The following is a 7414-nucleotide window of genomic DNA, read 5'->3' on the forward strand; positions in this document are numbered from 1 at the left end:
GGCTAGAAAAGAACACAAGTAAAACACGAACAAGTTCATACCAAAAGAAGATTCTCAACCACAGCTGCACGTCAGAATCAGCTGGGGAGATCTGAAAACCCCAGTGCCCAGGCTCTGCATCCCAGATCAATTATTACAGAATCTCTGAGGGATGAAACATGGGCATCAGTATTTTTTGTTTTTGTTTTGTTTTTTGTTTTTGAGACAGAGTCTTGTTCTGTCACCCAGGCTGGAGTGCAGTGGTGCAATCTCAGCTCAGCAACCTCTGCCTCGCAGTTTCAAGCCATTTTCCTGCCTCAGTCTCCCAAGTAGCTGGGATTACAGGCGTGCACCACCACGCCTGGCTAATTTTTGTATTTTTAATAGAGACAGGTTTTCACCATGTTGGCCAGGCAGGTCTCGAACTCCGGGACTCAAGTGATCCGCCCACCTTGGCCTCCCAAAGTGCTGGGATTACAGGCATGAGCCATTGCTCCTGGCAGTATTTGTTTAATGAGGCAAAATGCACATAACATACAAGTCCCTGTGTGAAAGCATACACTTCAGTGTCATTAAATACATTCACAATGTTAAGCGATCATCATCTCTGTCCAGTTCCAAAACATTTTCATTAACCCCTCCCCCCACCAAAAAAAAAAAAACCCTGTACCTGTCAAGCACTCTCCATCCCTTCCCCTTTCCCCCAGGTCCTGGCAACAACTTACCTGCCTTCTGCCTCTATAGATTTGCCTATTCTGGACATTTCACGTAAATGGAATTATATAATATATATAATAACCAAAAGGTGGCAACAACAAATTCTTCATTTGGTTGAAGAATAAATAAACAAAACGCGCTGTATCCATACAATGGAAGTACTGGTGCATACTACAATGTGGATGGACCTTGAAAACACCATGCTAAGTGAGAGAGAGCCTTGGTACTGTCTAATATCCCCAGGAGATTCCAAGGTGCAGCCAAGGTTGAGACCCACTGACAAGCAATGGTTATGGTTGGGTGCAGATAAAATAAGGCAGCCAGGGGCAGGGGGGACGTCTCATTGAAGATGACTATTTGTGGATGCCTAGCAGGGGTGGGGATGAGGTGTGGTAACAGCAACCCCAATCTCAACACAGCGTGACCGATTTTATCTTCAGCCAGCTGATACGCTTCATGGGGTTTGGACACAGGACACCTCTGCCTCCCAGGTTCAAGCGGTAAGTCCTGCCTCAGCCTCCCAAGTAGCTGGGATTACAGGCGTGCACCACCACACCTGGCTAATGTCTGTATTTTTAGTAGAAACGGGGTCTCGTCATGCTGCCCAGGTTGGTCTCAAACTCCTGGCCTGAAAGATCCACCCACCTCAGCCTCCCAAAGTACTGGGATTACAGGCGTGAGCCACAGTGCCCAGCCTCCAAATTCTATATGAAGTTTGACTTTCCACCTCCAGAAAATCCAAAGCTTTGCCCAAGTCACAGCGGGACACCCCAGAGTTACTTTGAGAGAAATATGCTTTTAAAAACAACTCCAGGCCAGGTCCAGTGGCTCACGCCTGTAATCCCAACACTTTGGGAGGCCAAGGAGGGCAGATCACGAGGTCAGGAGATCAAGACCATCCTGGCCAACATGGTGAAACCCCGTCTCTACTAAAACTACAAAAATTAGCTGGGCATAGTCTGTGTGTGCCTATAAACCCAGCTACTTGGGAGGCTGAGGCAGGTGAATTGCTTGAACCAGGGAGTCAGAGGTTACAGTGAGCCGAGATTGCGCCACTGCACTCCAGCCTGGGCAACAGAGATTCCGTCTCAAAAAAAAAACAAACCTCCAACACGAACATCAAACTAGAATCACTCGCTGACGAGTGGTGGTGATGGTGCATGAGCGTCTATTTGCATTGAGTCTTAATGGAAAATAAGGTTGTGTCACTCAAAGGAAAAACAAATCACAGTCCAGGCTGGAGCTGTGGATTAATAATATGGCTGAGCATTGGTACAGGCTTTCCACAGCAATATTAAAACTGAGAAAATCAGCAATGAAGCCTCCAGCCACATTTCTGGCAAATGATTTGGGGGGAAAGCAACAGAGGCACTCCTCAACTTTTCCTTCGCTGCACAAAGTGGGTTTGGCTGGAAATGCCAAATGTGCTTGTTGCTGGGATCTTTCAAAGAAAGCAAGCTGGGAGTCCACCTCCTGCAGCCGCAGGCCAGAAATGGGTTGAGACCAAACTATTATAGTAACACTGGTACACATCTAAATAGATTTAACTCCCTCACAGCAATCCAGATTAATTTAATATGCTTTCTTAACGGCATTCCACATTTCTCATTAAAGCAAATGAACATCCATCCCTGTGATAAATGAGGGCAAAAAAAATTCATATGTTTAGGGCATAGAGAAGGAGGAGTTGTTGGCTGTATAAAAAAAAAAAAAAAAAAAAAAAAAAAAAAAAAAAAAAAAAGCACTACTACAAATGGCCTTTCAAAGTCTAGACATCTTCATCACAAACACAAACATTCCTCTTCACAAAGGGACCTCAAGTAACCTGCAGTACGTTTTTCTTCTCATTCTTTCTTACCATCCCTACAGCCCACCCAGCCCACATTCAGTGACCAAGTCACGTGGGTTTTACCTCCTCAATCTTTCTCAAATCCATTCACTGCTCAGCCACTCTCCTGACACCACCATAAACCAAGCCACTATCACCTCCAGCTGTTTGACTGCAAATGCCTCCTGACGGGCCTCTCTGTTCTAGCCTGGCCCTGTGACAATCTGCACTCCTTACACGAACCAAAGCAATCACTTCAGAAGGTGCCTCCAAACAGATCACTCACTTTCAATGGCTCGCATGGCTCTATGGGTTCAAAACGAGAAAGCTCACCTTTACTGGGCTCACACTATCTCAGTCCATCCCTGCATCAGCCCTTTATTTCACCAGTGGGGAAGCTGGTACACAGAGTAGCTATGAGGGATGCCCAGGGCGGGACCACTTGCGAAAAGCTCCAACATCCTAACGTGAGACCCTGCATGATCTAGCCCTTCTTCTCTTTCTCCAGCCTCATTTCCTGATTCTCTCGCTTGCCCTGCAGGCTCCAGTCACACATACCTCTCGAAAGTCCCTTAAATCTGGCTGGGCACACTGCCTCAAGCCTGTAATCCCAGCACTTTGGGAGCCCAAGGCGGGTGGATAACCTGGAGGTCAGGAGTTCGAGACGAGCCTGGCCAACATGGTGAAACCCCGTCTCTACTAAATACCCAAAAATTAGCCAGGCATGGTGGTGGGCACCTGCAATCCCAGTTTCTCAGGAGGCTGAGGCAGGAAAATCACTTGAACCCAGGAGGCAGAGGTTGTAGGGAGCTGAGATCGCACCACTCCACTCCAGCCTGGGCGTCAAGAGCAAAACTCCATCTCGAAAAAAAAAGAAAGAAAAAAAATCCCTTAAATCTACTCTCTGCCTTCTAACCTCAGGGACTTCACTATGCTGTTCCTCACCCTGAACTGCTGTTCCTCACTTCTTCATCTGGTTAACTCATCCCACCCAACAGGTCTCTCCTTAAGTGTCATCTCTTTAAGGAAGATTTTACCTTTTTAATGTAACTATTAAAACATAATTCACATACCATATGATTTGCCCACTTAAAGTGAACAAATCAACAGTTTCAGTGCATTCACAGAGCTCAGCAACCACCATCATGATCAATTTTAAAACATTTTCATTACCCTGAAAAGAAACCCTGCATCCATTAGCAGGTACTTGCCATTTCCTCCTCCCACTAAGCCCTGGCAATCTACTTTTTTTGAGATAGACTCTCTGTCACAGGCTGGAGTTCAGTGGCACAATCCTGGTTCACTACAACCTCCGCCTCCCGGGTTCAAGCACTTCTCCTGCCTCAGCCTCCCAAGTAGCTGGGATTACAGGTGTGTGCCACCATGCCCAGCTAATTTTCGTATTTTTAGTAGAGACAGGGTTTCTGTCTTCATAGATTTGCCTGTTCTGGACATTTCATATAAATGGAATCATATAATATGTGACCTTTTGTGACTGGTTTCTTCCACTTACTATAATATTCTCATGGTCCATCCATGTTGTACACTTGTTAGTACATCATTCCTTTTGAGGACTGAATAATATTCCATTGCATGGTCAAGCCATGTTCTATTTCTCCACTCATCAGTAGACAAACATTTGTGTTGTTTTCACTTTAGTGCTATTATGAATAATGCTGCTATGAGCATTTGCGTACAAGTTTCTGCACAGACATATATTTTCATTTCTTTCATAAAATGGAGTGGAAGTGCTGTGTCATAGTACTCTGTGTTTAACCTTTTGAAGAAGTGCCAGACTGTGTAAGAAAGCCTTTCCTCACCCTGCGAGACTGAGCTCCCTCTCTCCATTCATACATCCTCTTCTTCACGCCCTTTGCTTCTATTTCCGAGCAATTCACGTTGACCTGGGTCACCGCGACTTAATGCTCGTAACTCCTCTAGACCCTCAGGGTCCACACTAAATATGATGAAAGATGATGCAAGCCACATATTTACTTTTGCATTTTGTAGTAACCACATTTTAAAAAGTAAAACAAAAGAAGTGAAGGTAATTGGAATAATATCACAGATTTAAACAAATCTATCCCAAATACCAGGTCTACACGTATAAAATATTTTTAACATTAACAAAATACTTTCCATTCTTTTTATATTAAGTCTTCACCATCTAATGTGTACTTGACGCTTCCTGCACATCTCAGTTTGTGCTCATCATATTTCAAATGCTCAGTTGCCATATGTGGCCAGTGCTGCCTTACTGGACAGTACAGGGCTAAACTGTCCACTCCCTGAGGGCAGGAACCATGCTTGCTTTTGCTGATTACTCTCAGCACCAGTACAGTGTCTAGGATGCAAGAGGCATCCTGTGAATATTTGCTGAACCTAAATAAATGAATTCGCCCAAACCTCCACTTCTCCAAAAATAGTTTCAAAAATTCAGTGTTCAGCTGGACACACTGATTCACACCCATAATCCCAGCAGTTTAGTAGGCCAGGGCAGGAGGATAGCTTGAAGCCAGGAGTTCAAGACCAGCCTGACCAACATAAAGATATCCTGTCTCCACCAAAAAAAAATTATTAAACTAGCTGGGTGTGGGGGCACACATCTGCATTCCTACCCACAGAAGGCTGAGATGGGAGGATCACTGAGTCCAGGAGTTCAAGGTTACAGAGAACTATGATAGCACCACCCGACGCCAGCCTGCGTGATACAGCGAGACCCTGTCTCAAAAAAAAATCAGCATTCACATATATTCACCTATTCTTTTTCAGCAATTTAAATTTGTTAAGAAAAAGAAACAAGGAACAGAGTGACCAACAGCCTACAGAGCAACATGCCCAAGTTTCATTGTGACTACTGCAATACATACGCCACCCATGACTCTCCATTTGTGAGACAGGCACATCGCAGTGGCAGGAAACACAAAGAGAATGTGAAAGACTGCTATCAGAAATGGATGGAAGAGCAGGCTCAGAGCCTGACGGACAAAACAACAGCTGCATTGCAACAAGAAAACCTCCTACTCCATTCTCTGCTCCTCCTCTTGCAGCAACAAAGATACTACCTTCCCCCCAGTCTTCCAGGTCCTCCTAGCCCCGGTGTGGTGGGAGCATCCCATATGGAGGGCCCTCCCATGAAGGCAAGGATGGGCCCTCCTCCTCCTGAGATGATGCCAGTGGGACCTGCTCCTGGAATGAGGCCCCCCCGGGAAGCCACATGCCCATGATGCCTGGGCCCCCAGTGATGAGACCTCCTGCCTGTCCCATGATGGTGCCCACTCGGCCGGGAATGACTTGACTAGACAGGTAAGGATAGAGAGGAGGTCTCACTATATCAGCTTTGCTTTTGTTGTTGTTGTTGTTATTGTTTCTTTGGGTTTTCGTTTGTTTGTTTTTTTTTGTTTTTTTTTTTTTTTGAGACGGAGTCTTCGTCTGTCACCAGGCTTAAGTATAGTGGCCTGATCCCGGCTCACTGCAACCTCCGCCTGCCTGGTTCAAGCGATTCTCCTGTGTCAGCCTCCCGAATAGCTCGGACTACAGGCGCCCGCACCACCGCGCCCAACTAATTGTTTGTATTTTAGTAGACACAGGGTTTCACCATGTTGGCCAGGATGGTCTCAATCTCCTGACCTTGTGACCGGCTTGCCTCGGCCTCCCCAAGTGCTGGGATCACAGCGTGAGCCACCGCGCCCGGCCTATGTGAGGTTTATATTAGCTGTACCCCTTCACCAGGAGATCATGCTGCGGGGATGCTGGGTTTTCTTAACAGCATAAGGAAGACTTGCCCCCTTGCCCTATCAAAGACAATCGTTTTGGAGGGGAGAAGTGGGACAAAGAAAGATGCAGTTTTCATTTGTATTGGGAAATGTGAAAATAAAATTGTCAACTCTTTTAGTTAAAAAGAAAAAAAAGAAAAGGAAACACGATGTGGGGCTGCCATATGCAACACCGTGGATTACAAAGATCTTCTATCTGGAGGCAAATATTATCTTTGCTGAAGCCAGACCAACCCAACACAAAGACCTTTTGTTTTTTTAATGTGACTATGTTTTATTTTACAATGCGTAATTCCCTTTAGAAGGGCAGAGTACCTGTCTGGGGAAGACTATTTAATTTCCTGCGTTTATTTAGAATATTGGCTAATGTGATTATGAAGGGAAACAGCTCTAACAAGTGAGTGCCCCCTACACAGACACAGCTCATGAGTTCACGGGACAAAGGAATTTCACAGCAGCCTCCTAATAGCCGGCCTTCTTTGTGATATGGAAATAATTGTCAGCATGTAAAAGACTATATATATTCAACAATTCTAACTCCCTGCAAAATTCAAATCTATGATTGATTTGCTTCCTGGGCTCCTAAAAACAACTTTGTCAAAATTGTTCAGAAATAAAATCACCCAATCACTGCCCCTTGGGGACGCAGGACAAAGCAAGTCAGCCATGGCCAATGTGGAGTCGGCCGCACACAATTACAGGCAGACCTGCCGGATATCAAGTCCCTACTATGGTCCCTCCCCAGTCAGACCCCCATTGCCTGGGCAGCAGCCAGAAGCATTCAGGCACAAGTGCATTCAACAAATACTTATTTAATTGTATTGGTGGTTAGAGGATTGTGGTTGGTTAAGGTACATTAATGGATCCATGTCCTCCCTGTGTCCAAGACTCTGCCATTTGTCTCTGCAGTTCCCCCCACTGAAGAATTGCAGTATATTTCTCCAGCCCCTAAGGTTGGGTTTAGTCATGTGTCTAGCTTTGGTCAATGGAATATTAATTTGCATGACCAAAAACTTGGAAAGTGTGCATTTACTCACTCCTGCTATCACCATGAGAACAAGCCCAGACCAGCCTGCTGCTTCCAGCAGAAGGTAAGAGACACCAAGAGCAAAGT

The 7414-nt window shown here is 45.4% G+C and overlaps 1 pseudogene; it reads left to right on the forward strand.

The window, feature by feature from the left end:
- Nucleotides 1-5358: 5358 nt before the first annotated feature.
- LOC104654662 lies at nucleotides 5359-5822 on the forward strand (annotated as a pseudogene).
- The last annotated feature ends 1592 nt before the right edge of the window (nucleotides 5823-7414 follow it).

The sequence above is a fragment of the Rhinopithecus roxellana genome, chromosome 20, assembly GCF_007565055.1.
Source record: "Rhinopithecus roxellana isolate Shanxi Qingling chromosome 20, ASM756505v1, whole genome shotgun sequence".
Lineage (NCBI taxonomy): Eukaryota > Metazoa > Chordata > Mammalia > Primates > Cercopithecidae > Rhinopithecus > Rhinopithecus roxellana.